The sequence below is a fragment of the Panthera uncia genome, chromosome A2 (genome assembly GCF_023721935.1).
Source record: "Panthera uncia isolate 11264 chromosome A2, Puncia_PCG_1.0, whole genome shotgun sequence".
Lineage (NCBI taxonomy): Eukaryota > Metazoa > Chordata > Mammalia > Carnivora > Felidae > Panthera > Panthera uncia.
In genome coordinates this window covers 146,021,885-146,038,402 of record NC_064816.1, presented here as the reverse complement: position 1 = coordinate 146,038,402, position 16,518 = coordinate 146,021,885, and the positions used below count along the sequence as shown (strand labels likewise).

Here is a 16,518-nt window from a genome sequence, read left to right as displayed (position 1 = left end):
GAGTGTTAATAGTAATTAAGAGTTTTAATAGCCGTGATAGCTGCATGGATGAAGGTGCATAAAACACACAGAATGGCGACTGAATCATTGTAAGCACTCAGTGAACGTAAACTATTGTAATAGGATGATGATGACATTTTGAAAAGACAACAAGGTGGAGAAGATATGAAACTCCAAGTAAGATATCAGACCAAGGTATCAATATTTTAAGACCTCTTGAGAAGTAGTCTCACAACTCTTGGATATCTTACCCACTTTGAAAATATAAAATAGTCAAAAGAAGGTGCTGAAAACAACATTTGTGAGGATATTCTCTCTGGAGAAAGTTGTGCTGTGAACTCCATCCTTCCCCGTTTGGGGACAGAGAGGAGAGGTGCCCCTACACTGTCAGCCTCAGGTCTGCTGGAAGATCTTTGTATGCAATCCCTTAGACAGGTGCATTGTGGACAAGGTCTGATTTCTACCTGGGAAATTTAAAAGGCAAGAGAGGAGCTGTACTAACTCCTTGGGTGAAAGAACCAGAACTGAGATGCTCAGTTAGCTTTCCCTAACTTTCTCAGAGTTTATTGGGCAAAAGACGCCCATGGACTGGAAGTGGGTCATGCATCTGGGGAGTGGAGAGCTTCAGGCAAAAACAAATGTGGACCATGAAGAGTTGGTGTCAGAGGAGCCCAGGTGGGAATCTCTGAAGAGTCGTGAAAGCACCCAGGTGATGGCAGCTTTCATCATCTACCAGCACCAAGAAAGGAAAAGCCAAACAGCCAAGGAAGAACTCCCCTATACCTTCAACTCTTCTCATCACTCAACCCCCACCTCTTGATCGAGGCTCAGCACCAACTGTATGCATGGTGGACAGCTAAGCATGGAGAAGATGAGGAAAGATAAAAAGTGAAAGCCGGCCATCGCCACCTCTATGTCACTCCCTCCAAAGGTGTGGCGTGTAGAAGGGAGAAAATGAATACTGAGTATGGTTTCGAATGAATGCATAAGGATGGGTTTCTATCTAAGAGTAGACATTCTACGTACAGAACTGAGACTGTGTTTGTGACATCATCTGAGAGAGAACAGAAAAGTCCTTCGACCTGTCCAAGAATTCATCCAGAGTCAGAGAAAGATTACTTTCACAGAATAGAATTTCTGAAGGATAGCAGGTGACAAAAACTAATTTGCATTTTGATTACTTCATGAGTCATGCTTATTCAAAATATCCCTTATACTACTTTTATTATTCCCAGACCACCCAATCTAAATTAGTCACTGTGATATGATAGTCCCTGCGTATCATACAATTTTTTGCTTCATAGCACTGATTCAAGATGAAATTATATAGTCACTCATTTGCTTCTTTAGTGCCTTTCACTCTACTCTAGAATGTAGGCTTCAGAGTGGCAAACTTTGTCCATCTACTTCTCCGCTGTAGCAAAAAGCACATAGAATGGGGCCAGATACATCATGCATACTCAATAGTTATGTCTTAAATTAATGAATCCGAACGTGTGGTTAACCTCAATGCCCCTTCAACGCACCCTGTTACTTCAGTTACATTTCCATACCTAATGACTGGTTGATTGCTCAAGATCTGAAGACCAAAGGACCCTTTCTCCAATGAACAAAAGGAACTGATAAGAGGCAGAACTCATTCTCTACAAACTAGAGAATGGAGGAAGTAGGGATTGGAAGAAAAAAAGAGGCCTACAGTAAAAATGAGGCAGAGCATCTGAATCAAGAATAAGACAAACAGAGAGTTATAGTCAGAGCATGCAGATGCCTGGGTCTCTACTCCCACCTTCTACGTCACCTCCCGGCTTTGATTCAGTTCTCCTCCCCATAAGCCTCCATCCAGCAAAGCCTGAAAGCCTACCTCACATGTATTATTTCTAAAGGGGAAAAAACATAATTAGCAAGGCCCTAAAGAATTCAAAGACGAGCAGGGCATCTGATTCAAGAAAAAAGAAGAAAATTAGAACCTGTAGACAAAAGACCATATAAAAAAACTTACAGTTCAAAAAGGAAATCGGGGCACCTGGGTGGCTCAGTTGGTTGAGCGTCTGACTCTTGATTTCGGCTCAGGTCATGATCCCAGGGTCGTGGGATCGAGCCCCGCATCAGGCTCTGCAATGAGCATGGACCCTGCTTAAGATTCTCTCTCTCCCTCTGCCCCTCTTGTCAGCTTGTGCTCTCTCTCTCTCTCTCTCTCTGTCAAATAAATAAAATGAAAATTCAATCATTCATTCATTCATTCATTAAAAAAAGGAACTCAGTCAACATATGTCATTCTTCTGATCCTCTGATGCACTTAAAAAAAAAAATAGGAGTTAAGTTGCCCTTGATGCTGAGGGGACATTTTCCCTGAAGAGATTCAGGCTTGGTGGTCAGGTGCAATTACAGTTCTTGCAGTGAATGTTTATGTCACTATAATACTGTAGATGTGTGTTGGTTTTCAATCTTTCAAGTTGCCAGACAAAGCAAAGAAGCCTTAATTATAGTTACGGAAACGAATGAAAATGTAAACGGTGTCCCGAGAGAAGTTGGAAGGTGATGAAGGACAAGGCAGAAGTGAGATAGGAGGGGCTAATTTCATCCCAAAGAGCCGGGAGGGAGCCAGTAATGTTGAAAGGGATGGATCAAGAGATAGTTTACCTTTATTATCCTAGATGACAAATTATGTATACGCAGTATATAAATATAAAATATACATACATAAAATAACTGTTATATATACGGAACACATTGGATAAGGAGAGAAAAAAGGAAAAGACAGTGCAAGTATCATACATAATCTAAATTCGTCTCCTGTAGTGGGAAGTCAGTAGATAATGTTTAAATGTAACGAATCAACAAAATGCCAGGATAAACATATCATTTAGTGTGACAAAGGTAACCTCATCCACAACAAATATGAGGTCTGAAAATGAGTGTTTGGGCACGTGGGAAAAGTCTTTGACTTTGACTTTCATCTCCCTATACTGCTTGAATTTATAATATCATGAACATCTGTTGCCTCAACAATTATATATATTTTTTTTAATTTCAGATCCAATCACTGAATACAAAAGCTGCATTGTATGAAATTATAAAAAAGGATGTAAATCACAACATTGGAAGATTACCCAGATGAAAAAAGAATAGGAAAATGAAATAAATACCTATTTAAATACCTATAAAAAAACCTATTTAAATGCATATTAAATTAATACATTCAAACATAGATGAAAATAAAATTAAAGGAAATGATGCCACTGCATATCAGTCTTCTTTGAAATAATAAATTTTTCAAATGGTAATAAGTGTTTAATATAAGACAGACAGACAGGATTTTAATTTCATAAATGTTGAAAACGTTAAACAGCACTAGTATTCTGAATAATAATATGAACATTTGTACTAAAAATGACAAAAACAAACGGTTTTCTTCTCCTGTGTGAATCTTGTGGGAATTACACTACAAGAAAGTAAGACAGAATAATAAAAACTAATACTAAGTATTTAATTTGTTGCAAAATTTTAGTAAAGGCATACATGGTATAATAAACTATGTTTTTAATGGCCCTAAAAATACACTACATTCTGCGATAATACTTAGGACAAATATGTTTACATATGGAATTTTAGATTTAGCATAAAAAAATAAAAGCAAAGTATTATAGAAAAAAATTCTGTGCCCATAAACATGAAATAAAAGTAATTTTTTGCTACTTCCTAATATAAATAGAATCTGAAAAGTAATATAAATAGCAAGTAAATCACCAGAATTGTAACAAAATCAGTACAGCCAAAAGAAATCTTTTGGGCATCTGAAGTCCAGCACTACCACTTAGTAGTTATTTAACAATTGAATAGACTATGTGTATTAACTTTTCTAATTTTCTAATAAATTTTCTAATTTATAAAACATTGCTCAAAGCCCATTTTAAGTCAATGGCTCTGAAATACAGATACTAGCCTTGAAAAGCCCTTTGAAGCTATAATTAACCTAAAGTACTTAGAAATGTTAATTCTAGGAGCAGTCATTGATTGCCTTTGTTTTGGACACTAGCAAGGTGCAGAAGAAAAATCCAAATCAAAGCATCCTGAGATGGTTCTGATAATTGGGTTTCAGTAATCCCAGAGGTGAATTAGGTTAAAAAAACAAAAACAAAAACAAAAACAAAACTAGTACTGATGTAATTTTTTTAGATGTAATGAAAATGACCACAGTGTTCGAAGAGTCTATAAGAAATTAAAAATTACGGAAAACAATACAAATATAAATCCCCAGTGTAAGTATACCCGAATGTATAAAAATACGAATGAAAAGTCCCACCACAAGAAAGAAAGGTGTCTGATGAGAGAGAGAGCAATTTCTGTTATCAAATCTCACTTCTTCCTCTAGAATCAGTCTGGATTTAAGGATCCTTAGGACAACAACATGGTCAAGGTGGCCTGGAGAATGGTCTCGCTCTCTCCCTGGACAGTAAGTTCTTTCCCCATTGCTCATAACTGAGCTCCTGCCTTTAAAATCAATTGAATATTTATCTTAGTAGTGGGTTTTCTTTCATTCACTTATTCACTCATACACTTATTCATTCAACATTCTTTGATTGCCTGGCACTGTGCTGGTTAAGGGTAAAGACAATGGTTAAGGGTGGGGGGCAGTCTTTTCTCCCACAGAGATAATAGACAAAAGTTAACAATTTGATAGAGAAAAGGAAATACGGGGCTCCTTCATCATAAGTGTCCAGATATCAAATTTTGATGGCGCCATCTCCAGTTTTTTGATAGAGAGGTGATGGATGTCTCAGGAAAATAGGACCCAAATTATTCATAGGGCTGGTTCCAATGTCAACAACACAAATCAATTGTCCTTGGGTTGCTGAAGACAAGAGTAACAGCCATACTGCTCACACTTTTAATCGAACAAACTGTACCCACTAAAGTTTCAGAAGGATAAACAAAGGAAGCTTTAAGACAGATACTGACGTTTTCCAGTCAAAAAAGAAAAGTCACTTGAATATAACTGACATTTAGTCATAAGAATCATCTCCTTAGCTTTACAGGTTAATTAAATCTGGAATGAGATGTTTTGGGTTTGTTTGTTTTTTTTTTCCCCAAGCAACATCAACAAAGCTGAGACATAAATTATAAAAGCATATTAAAGATAAAGAAATGGACTCAGGCTCAAAGAGCCAGACAGAACTGAAGATTACAACTCAAGGTAAAAGAAAGGTTAGAACATGACCCTGGGTCCTCTACCCTCAGGCGTTCTGTTATTTTTGCTGTAGTTTTTCCCACCTTAACTCACTTCCTGGAGGAAGGGCTATTCTGATCTGAAGACAGGAGAATGTAAATATACCTTTTGTTCTTACTTTCTTGTTTGTCAAAGATAAATTTCTCATCCCCAAGAGTCATCTCTTTGTTTACTTTCATGCACAAAGGGGGACAAAGACAAAGGGGAAAAAAGACAAGACTCTTGCGTCTTATAAGGAGAAAGCCAATAATATATTTTCCAAAGTTACAATTAATCATTTGGATACCCTTATCCATGACCATCAGTTGCTATGAGGGGCCTTTAGAAACCGAGGTCTACATTCTGCACTCAATATATTAAAATTTTATGTCCAGATGTCTCAAAAGAGTTCTTTTTTTTTAACAGAAAACCTTCAAGTCCATGTTCATAATTACCAAAGGCACAACAGAATTTCAGTCCTGTAAATCTTTTCAATATGCAACTTTACCCAAAATGTTTCTTACAATTGGCCCTTTGAATGTGAATTTCAGAGTTCTTTTCTTTACCAAAACTGCTCATTGTGAAGGACCACAGGCCTTCAGGCAAGATAATTTGTTAGCACCAAATACAAAAGTGTAAGACCAAAGAAATCTTAGATTTCACATGTAAAAAAAAAAAAAAAAATACAGGCACTATTTACATTTTTATACAGGAAAGAGGAGATCTATAATATTCTACCCCAAGAATCATTTGGGATTTATGGCTATGTAATTTTCAGGAATATTTGAAAAACATGCTCAGAACAGAAGAAAAGCAAGGAAGCACTTGCATAAACTTTAGCATTTATGACCTCAGAGCTACCACTGTTCATCCACTGTGTGCCAGGTAGAGTTCTAGGAGGTTGGGAGACGTCAGTGCACAAAAATCCCGGCCCTCGTGGAATCTCATTGGGGTAAGTGGGAAGGCATACAATAAAAATAATAAGCCTGATAAGTGAGTTATACTCTATCATATGTGAGAAGACGATTCATGTTATTAAAAAAGGAAGAGCCAAGCAGAGTAAATGGTGTCAGGAGTGCAGGGGTCAGAGCAGTTTGTAGTGTTAAAGAGAGTGGTTGGAGGATGCCCGGGGGGCTCAGGAGGTTAAGTGTGAGACCTCAGCTCAAGTCATGATCTCACGGTTCGTGGGTTCGAGCCCCGCGTCGGGCTCTGTGCTGACGGCTGGCAGCTTGGAGCCTGCTTCGGCTTCTGTGTCTCCCTCTCTCTGCCCCTCCCCCACTCGTGCTCCATCTCTCTCTCTCTCTCTCTCTCTCTCTCTCTCCCTCTCTCAAAAAAACTAACTAAACAAACAAACAAACAAACATAAAAAAGAGAGAGAGAGAGTGGTTGGGACAGGCTTATTGAGAAAGGCAGATACTGGCAGGCTTGCGGGAGTCGTGCAGTTGAGCAGAAAGCATGTCTAGGCGAAGAGCATTGAGAGGGCAGAACAAATCTGAGCATCGGGAAGGTGACCCAGCAGAAAAGCAGAAAGAGAGGCAGCTGGGAGATAACATCAGATCTTGTGACTTTGGCTTTTGCTCTGAGCGAGACGGGGTTTTGAGGAGAGACGTGTCGTGGACTGACTTGCATGTTCAGAGGGTCGCTCTGCTGCTGGGCTGAAGAGAGTCTGGAGGAGAAAAAGGAAAGTCGAAGAGAGATAACTTTGGAGGCTCTTTCCATGACCCAGGTGAGAGATAGAGGCCCAGAATGAGAGTGGTTACCGTGCATTGATAAGAAATGCTTGGGTTCTGGATATAAGTTAAAGGATTTCTGATGAAACGAATGGTGGAATATGAGAAAAAGAGGAGTCTAAGAGGACGTTTCTTATAGGTTGACTGGAGGAATCAAACTGCCATCGGTTGAGTTTGGGAAGGCTGTGGGTGGAATATAACCATCAAGAGTGAGTTTCACACAAGCTGAGTATGAGAGGTCTCCTAGACCCCCAAATAAAAATACCAAGTAGATGAGGAGGTAGTGGGGCAGACAAGTCTAGAATTTAGGAAAGAATCCCGGGCTAGGGGTTCACGTTTAAAAGTCATTAGTATATAGACGTTATTTGGATGTATATGGATGTTATAGAGATCCAAATGCAATGGATCTAAATAAAATCGCCAAGGAAGCAAGCAAACAGAGAAGAGAAGAGGGAGGACCAAGGTCCGAACTCTAGGGTCCTCCGACATCAAAGAGGAGAAAGCCACAAAGGGAACTAAGAAGGAGCAGCCACTGCGAGTCCAACAAAGACTCGCCACATGAACAGGTGTATCAAGGTGGAAGGAGGGACCAAATGCTGCCAACGGGAAGCAGCGCTGGGCGTGACCATTAGAATTAACAACAGGTAGGTCATTTGGTGGCCCAACTGAGGGCAGTTGTGGTGGAATTTGTGGAAATGAAAGCCTGATGGCGTGGTTTAACAACGGATGGGAAGAGAGAAATGAAAAACAATGAGTTTTGTACAAAAGAGAGTAAAATAAGGCAGGCGCTGATGGAGGAAGCGACGCCAGAGAAGATTTGGTTTTGTGTACGATGCAAGAAATAACAGTACGTTTCAATGCTGGTGGGAACGGTCCAGTCAAGACAGGGGCAAATGATGCATAGGCGGAAAGAATAAAGAATTGCTAGAGCAATATCCTTGCGTAGGCAAAAGGGGATGAGAGCTTGCAAACAAGTGAAGCAACGAGCTTTGGATAGAAGCAACGATGCTTTGCATAGGAATAGGCAAGAAAGTGGAGTATCCAGATGCAGAAGTTGGTAGGGAGGTAACTGGGATGTGGTCTTCTTCTAGGAATTCTCTTCTGATTGCTTCAAGCTTCAAAGAGAAGTGAAGCTTAATCCCCCTCGAGAATGAGAACAGAGAAGCAAAGCAGAGGAGGCAGGAAAGAGTCTTTCCGGATGAGCAGGGCAGACGGGAACTGGGGGTGGATATTTCAATGGCCTACGCACATCAAGTATCCACTTGAGATGTATGGTCATAATTTCAAGTGAGTCAAGGCAGCACAGTTCTGTGTTTTTCTCCAGAGAGATTCAGTTGCATGGGTACTGGTGCAGAAAGGCAGAAACACTGTATTTATCCAGGCTTGGGGCTTTTCCAAGCAAGTAAGAAGCCAGAGAAAGGCAAGGGGATTGATGGTGAATGCCCCCGAGGAATTACGATGATGGACCATGAAATTGAAGCCTAAGAACCAGAAGCAATCAAAAACCATGCACTCTGCCTGCCCTTATGCTTCTGTCTTCCCACAGGTTCTGAAGGACAAGACCATGTTTTCTACATTGTCTATAACTCTTTACGGCAACTAGATTTGTATCCGAGATGACTACTCAGTTAATATGTATTGATTGTCTAGTCACTTCTGAGTGTGAAAATGCAGCAGGTTCTCCAATCTTCAGTGATCCTTCCAGAGTCAAGCCCCGCTGGATTTGACAGATGGTCTATAAGTTCTATATTTGAAACACCGTATGTCACGTACCAAAGTTCTATACAAACTTAGCTTTAAGTTTTAGGTTTGGGTGATAATGTGGTTGATAGCACCTGTGCCTTAAAATCTGTCATCCAGAAGCTTCTATTTTCTCTTCCCTGCATATTTATCACCTCAACCAGATGCTCCCGAACCCAGGCACAACTGCTGAAATTGATAACATACCATTCCAGTTGCATTCCAAATCCTAAGTGCAGACACTATCAATCCTGTTAAAAAGATATGAAGACTAAAGCACTGTGACATTTTTATCCCAGGTCACTCAGTATTGCAGTCATGACTTGAAACCTAAAGTTCTCCAGATCTTAATTTGGGATTTTCATTAATTTCATTCATTAATTTGTGAAAATAGTATTTTTGGTATGTATCTCTCTAGGATATGGATCAACTTGTTCTTTGGAGGACAAGTCACACAGCCAATGACTCAGGTAAGAAATTGCCCCATTACAGATGCCCCATCACTTTAATCAACTTCTTTTCCCCCAGTGTTCCAGCAAGCATGCTCACCTTTTTCCCCTTTGACTTCTATTTTGAAAGCTGAAATATTTTCCTCTGTGAAGAAAAAGTTGGGCACGGATGTAATGAAATCATGTTGTACGATCCAGCAAATAGTTTTCACTTAAAGGCAAATGTTCTATTTTGTACAAGACTCCTCATAATTAGTAATAGAGTAACATGAACAGGAGGGCATCACATACACTGTGCTAGGCTCTGAAGATAGGAAGGCAAAGAAAATCGACACAGCTGTTATCTTCAAAGATTTATAGTCAGCGGAAGGGACAAATATGTAATTATAATGGACTTACTAGGCCAAACCTATGCAAAGAACCCCTGGACTTTATTGGACACTGTCAACAAATGTGGGGTTTTTTTTTTCTAAATTAAAAAAAAAATGCTACCAAATAAAAGGTTGAAAGTAAGACTTCAGTTCAGAACTGGGAGTCCTGGTAATGAACCCATTGATCTGTTGTTCTGCCTGTGGAGATATAGATCCTTGTAATTAACATAAGGCTCGTCTCAAACACCTTAATTCTTCTAGCATGACATCCAAGGTTACTCCTTCACAATATTGGCCTAATTTCTACATTTGCTAATTACTTCTTTCCAAGGATCTCCACTTGTCAGGATCTGTTACTGCATCCTGGGCCAGAGTCGCATCCATATCTAAATGAAACAACCAGTTTTTATGCATACAAATGATCAGACCCTCAGAATACTCATTCCCATACAGAAAGGTGGAAATAAACTCAGCTGTATACAAAATTTAAGTAGGGTTTATTGTATATGGTGCGTGAGTGGCTACCTATTTATACATTTATAAGTTTCATTGAGCCTCCTCCTTTTCTGTCATCAATCAATTTTGACATGTTTTAAATTGGAAAGACACCTTTTTGTTCCATTGTCAGAGATAAAGCTTCAAGGGCAAATACAGGAGTCCTTCCTCTCCCAGTCTCGATTCAGTTTTGTTTAGAGATGTCCCTGAACAAATGAATTCAATTTTTTTTAACATCTATTGAATGCCTACTGTGCATGAGACATAAGGGTTACGGGCGCCTGGGTAGCTCATTCAGTTGAGCATCCAACTCTTGATTTCAGCTCAGGTTATGATCCCAGGATCGTGAGATGGAACCCCATGTTGGGCTCCGTGATGAGCATGGAACCTGCTTAAGATTCTCTCTCTCTTTCCCTCTGCCCCTCTCCCTCTCTCTTTATCTCTGAAATAAATTTAAAAGGGGCATCTGGGTGACTCAGTCAGTTAAGCATTCAACTTTGAGTCAGGTCATGATCTCACAGTTCATAAGTTCAAGCCCCATGTTGGGCTCTGTGCTGACAGCTCAGAGCCTGGAGCCTGCTTTGAGTGTTGTGTCTCCCTCTCTCTCTACCCCTCGCCCCCCCCCCACTTTCTTTCTCTCTCTCTCTCAAAAATAAATAAGCGTTAAAAAAAATAAAATAATTTTTTTTAAAAAAGACATAGTGTTTAACTATGAGCCGTCAAAGAAACCAATTTGGTGAATCAAATGAATATTCAACACCTCATAATATACTCACCAATCCCACAGAGAACTTAAAAGCAACAAAAGTCGCTTCCCTAATGCTATCTGTGATTGGCAAGAACAATCTCACTTCTTCGGAACCCAATTCCTGCCATGGTGCCATGGAAATGGATGAGGAAAAAAGCGCCCGAAAATTAGCATTTGGTACCTTTTCGTGATCATACATCCTTTTTCAGGTTGATGTTTTATGCTCAGAAAAGTTTAAAGTTTTCATTTAAAAAAGCTAGATGAACTGCCTAGAAATTTTCATGAAGGTTTTCCACTCCTTGGTTGGGAAGAAACTCAGATGCCATGAGCGGACACGGGAAAAGAGAAACGGAAACGTTCTAAAACATACCAAGTCGTGATATTTGCTACTTGTTAGTTCCCCCCGTTTTAAACAGGAACACTGGCATTTTGTTTCCAGTAGCTCAATTCCTCGTCTATGGCTGATGAAAGCCCAGAGGAAAGTCAGAAAATCAAAGCCTGGGCAACTGTTCTCGTACCTAACGCATCCCCGGAGAGGGCATTTAGTCACCCCAGAATGTGAAGGCAGAAGAAATCCGTTCTTTACCACTGTTGACAAATGGATCTTCTAAGTTGCCCTGTCTTCGTTTGAAGCCAGCATCTAGTAATTAACCCTTCCATCTGGCAGTGTCTTTTCCCCACTTCTCTAGTCAAGAGACATTTCACATTCCTAATAGCTGTGACTTCAGCAGCCTCCTGCTAATGATACTTTGTGTTTCCGTTCCCATTTGCTAAAATGCTTTCCTCTAATTTAGTGACCTGAGCAGGGATATTAGGAAAAGTGGAAAACAATCATTCAGAAACTCATTAAAATATCTCAGTGCAAAATGAGAGTGGCACGCGTGGGGATAATGAAAACACCGGGAAGGGACAATACTGGGGCTGTCGGTCCGGTTTTAGTCAATCACAGACTTTGGAAGAAGAAAAAAAGTCCACGCAGAGTTTAAAACCAGGAGGGGCTACTAAAACGAAGTGTGAAAATAACCTTGCACCATCCTGGTGATATGCTCTGTCTACCAGGAAATAGTCTTCATAAAGTAATCCAGCCCCATCTTTAGGAATTCAAATGTTGCTAATGTGAAAATTAAAATCGACTTCTGCTTTTTTTTTTTCTGGAAAGCATTCTGATGGAGATATACAACAACAGCGTCCCCAGAAATGGGTCTACCTGGAGTTTTAATGTAAGCAAGCTGTTGATATTTATTGAGGCAGTTTACTTTCCCTAGTGAGAATAACGAGACTATGAATTAAGAGAGGGGATTTTTATATCACAAAAACCACTTATTGTTTGATTTTAACTCAATCAGTTTTCCTATGGGTACTTTGATGTTCCCATCCATAAAAAGGGCACTTAACCACTTAGACTGCCATATTAGAAGGTAACAAATTCTTTTTTAACCAAAAAAAAAAAAAGAAAAATCAAGATGGGTTTTTTTTTTAGCTTTATTGAGGTGCAGTTGACAAAACTGTAAGATATTTAAGCGTGCATTGTGCTGATTTGATGTCTGTATACATTTCGGAGGATTCCCGCCTTCTAGTTAATTAATAAATCCATCACCGCATACATTTATCTTTTTTTTTTTTTTTTTTTTTTTGGTGAGAACATTTAAATTCTATTCTCGGAGCAAATTTCAATTATACAATATAGGGTAATTCACTATAGTCACCGTGTTTTACATTACGTCCTCAGAATTTATTCATCTTATACCTACAAGTTTATACCCTCTTACCAATCTCTCCCCATTTCCCTTACCATCCAACTACTTTCTACACTTCCTGGGAGTCTGATCTTCTTCTTTTCTTTCAAGAATCCACAGAGAAATGACATCACGCAGTCCTTGTCTGCCTCCATCTGATTAATCTCACTTAGCATAATGCCCTCATGCCCCATCCATGCTATCACAAATGACAGGGTTTCACCTTCTTTCTCATGGCTGAATGAGATCTCATCGTACATACTTGTCACTCTTCCTTATCCATTCATCTGTTAGTAGACACTTAATTTGTCTCCAAGTCTTGGCTATTGTAAATAATGCGGCAGTGAACATGGGGTGCAGACATCTCTTCAATCTCCTATTGTCATTTCCTTTGGATATATACCCAGAAGGAAGACTGCTTGATCATATAGCAAATTCTTTAAAGTAAAGGCCATTGCCCTTAAGATCTCAGGTCTTTTCAAAAAAGACTTCCCTGACTACCACACCCCATCCCCTAAGAACCCCAACGTCCACGCACAATCCATTCCTAGAACGTCACGCACTTCCTTCATGGTTTGTCATTCTGTATGTACGTACTGATTGCATCCTTCTAGTTTATACCTTCACGAGGGCAGAAACTATGCACTTTGTTCACTGTTGTGTCCCCATGCACATTCCCGACACCATGTCTGGCACGTGGTAGCGCGTCCATAAATAGTGAATTAAATAAAAGTTTTAAATCTTAGAGCTGGAGAGAAGGATGTTTAGAGCTCTGATCAATGATCAAAGGACCAATTCTTTCTTTTCTTATTCTCTATTAAAACACTGTCCGGAATCCTACAGATCAACCCAACCCTGTCACATGACCTTCCCAAGCAGTTACATCTGGGGCTCCTGAGCTGGCATTGCCTGCCTAGATCCTACGGGACTCACTAGTTACTACTGTCTTTACAAAAACCAACATTCATGAATTTTAATTCTTACAAGGCCTTCTTTTACTTATCCTAAAATGAAAATAAGCAGCTCTAATAAACCCATACAAATCTGTCTTCCAACTTTTTAGATGTACATTGTACTTATCCGTTCCAGTTCCTGCCTTTTGTTCCTGTGATAAATAGACACATGCATACATAATTTTTAACCATGTGGATTTAATAGATAATATGTCTAAAAGAACATAGTTCTATTTATTCAGTCAAATATACTGAAGGAGATGACTCATTTTTTCAGCAAATTCAAAAATGAGATGATAAGGTTTTAAAATCCTATTTACTTGGTATAAAAAATATTCAGATTACCAATTGATCATTTTTCTAGATAACATAGCCCACTTGATATATTTTCATAATACTGAAATAGGGTGATTATTTTGGCATTATCTGGAAAAAAATGTTTTTTTCTTTGTACCCAGACAACTTGTCTAATGGCATAGTTGTCTACTACATATTTAATTTTCTCAGTGATGTTGGCTCTGATAAATCTCTTTCAGTCTTCATCTTTAAACAGAGGACCTCACATGGTTGGTCACTAGTCATTCATTTGTCTAATCCTTCATCCAGCCAACTTTTTTTTCTAAGTTTTTTTTTTTTGAGTTTTTTAAATGCTTATTTTATTTTTGAGAGAGAAAGACACAGAGCGTGAGCAAGGGAGGGGCAGAGAGAGAGGGAGACACAGAGTCTGAAGCAAGCTCTAGGCTCTGAGCTGTCAGCACAGAGCCCGACACGGGGCTAGAACTCATGAACCACGAGATCATGACCTGAGCCAAAACCAAGAGTCCGATGCTTAACTGACTGAGCCACCCAGGTGCCCCTCTCCAGCCAGCTTTTATTGATCATCTAGAAACTACCAGGAACAGTGCTAATATTCTGTGGGCTCAGAGAACCCCTTCATGGAAGCCGAGTCCCCCTCTGACCAGACCATCTCCACTTTTTATCTGTTTCATATAGAATCTGAGTGCTTCCAAATTATCCAGACTTTTAAGCACGCCCTTTTCTTAACATAAAAATAAATTGGGCCACACTTCAATCTTGTGAACAGGAAAATAGTCATTTTTTAAATATTTCTGGGACTCCTCTGGGAGTGCTTACATGTCATAGTTGATGCCTTGTCTCCTCGGAATGCAATTGGCTATTCCTTTGTCTCCCTAATCACTCCTGGATGGAGCCCTCCTGCTTCTCCATGAGCTGTCCTCTCCATGAGCAGCCATCCACCTGGGAGCAGGGGTGGGGAGAACACAGTAGGCTTCCTGAGTTTTTCCAGGCAGCTTGCAAAGAAGATAGGCATTAGATTATAAAGTTGATCAGCTTTCCTGAAATCTGAGTGCATCTTAAGGGAATGAAATCATAGAAAAGGCAAACAAACCTCCAAAGCACTACCATTGCTTCTAAAGTTGGGGAGGTTTCAGCCTCACAAACCCTCTCATTTCCAGGTCCTTGGCCTTTTCCAACCAGAAGCTGAAAAACCAGTTAACTACATTTTGAGGTGCCTCAAACCAAGAAAACTACCTTTTTGTTTCATTATGATTCTGTCCGTCCTCACTTCTTCCCTCCAGGCCGTGCTTAGACTTTGCCTTCACATAATCTATTAATTATTTCCTCAAACAAAAGAATATTCCATCTCCTAGGATAGATTCTGACACAATCCTTAAAATGTAGAAACACTTGTAGTCAACATCTTGCTACAGTATCTGTTGTTTCCCTCTACTGTCTATATCTACCCTATTCTACCATGATTTTGTTTAAACAAAAGATTTGTCATAGAAAAACACAAAAACAAACCAGCAAAAACCAAAATGGTTCAACAGGAGTCATCGAAGTTTTCGGAACAAAGGAAGTAGACCAGAACTGCGGAAGATTAACTTGCCGGAGGGGCCTTGCCCTGAAAAACAGTTTCTTTTTGAGACAACATAACATTTTCATTTCTGGATGCTTTTAAGGTCCCTCCTGCTAATACTTTTCATTGTTTCTAAAACACTAGCAGTGCAAACTCTTTCTTAGGTTTATTCCAATACAGTGTTCCCTTGAGGACTGGTATACAATGAACACCTAACATGAAGCAAGGTCAGCTCTATTTAGTTGCACTGCTCTGTCCTAAATTAAGGATTTATTTCTTCAACAGAATTCTATGAGACCGAGAATATTTGTTCCTGTCCCTTCCCTAGAGATCTTCCTCCAGATGGCCACTTAGTCCTAATTAATAGGAAGAAAAGAAATGCGGGTTTTATTCGTATGCAAAGTTATTTCCCTTAAACTCCCCTCTTTATCACTCTACCTATAAAATGTCAAAGCACCTGAACAGAAAGCCAAAGCTACAATCACTTGGATATGTGGCCTATATACATTATATGTAAGTGGTGGACGACCGACTGCTCTTCACCTTTTGCCTGGATATTTTGAGATCTTGCTAGTATCAAACGAAATCTCAATTCATCCAATGAAATCGAAACGTAGCCATTCTTGTTAGGCCTGCCAAGCTGCCTTAATTTTCTCAGTGTGAGTGAAAACAGACCAAGGAACTGATATAAAAGCATTTAGTAATTTTGGATGCGAAGCCTTGTATTCCTGATATTTATTTTCTTTGAAAATGAAGTTAATATTTCTGTGAATATGAAAAGTATGTATGCTAATTGTAGATAGAGTAGCAAATATAACAACATAAAAGGAAAATAAGAATCAGCCATGATCCCACAACCTCAGAGAGAGTCGGCATTATAGTTTAGTACATTTCCTTCCCATCTGCAAATGTGTGCGTGTATATGAACACGTATACTAGAGGGTAACATTGGTTGCACGTTGACGTTGTCTTTAAACTTCCTTAACTATCAGTCTTTTGTGATATTTGATTTTTTTTGAAGTTTATTTATTTATTTTGAGAGAGAGAGAGCATGAGTGGAGTAAGGGCAGAGAGAGAGGGGGAGAGAGAATCCCAAGCCGGTTCTGCACTGATGCGGGGGGGGGGGGGGGGGGGGGGGCCCCAACACCAAAACTTCAAAAAAAATCAACTGGGGAGAGAAAAAAAGAACGAAACACTCAGTGCTCCACCGC

General features: G+C 39.5%; 1 long non-coding RNA gene across 1 annotated transcript in view; it reads left to right on the top strand.

Moving 5' to 3' along the window:
- Positions 1-9,088: 9,088 nt before the first annotated feature.
- The window catches only part of LOC125930185 (uncharacterized), a 12,374-nt gene continuing 4,944 nt past the window's right edge, over positions 9,089-16,518 (top strand). The window contains exon 1 of the long non-coding RNA XR_007460105.1: positions 9,089-9,146. This is a non-coding gene — a long non-coding RNA (uncharacterized LOC125930185). The remainder of the gene's footprint in view (positions 9,147-16,518) is intronic.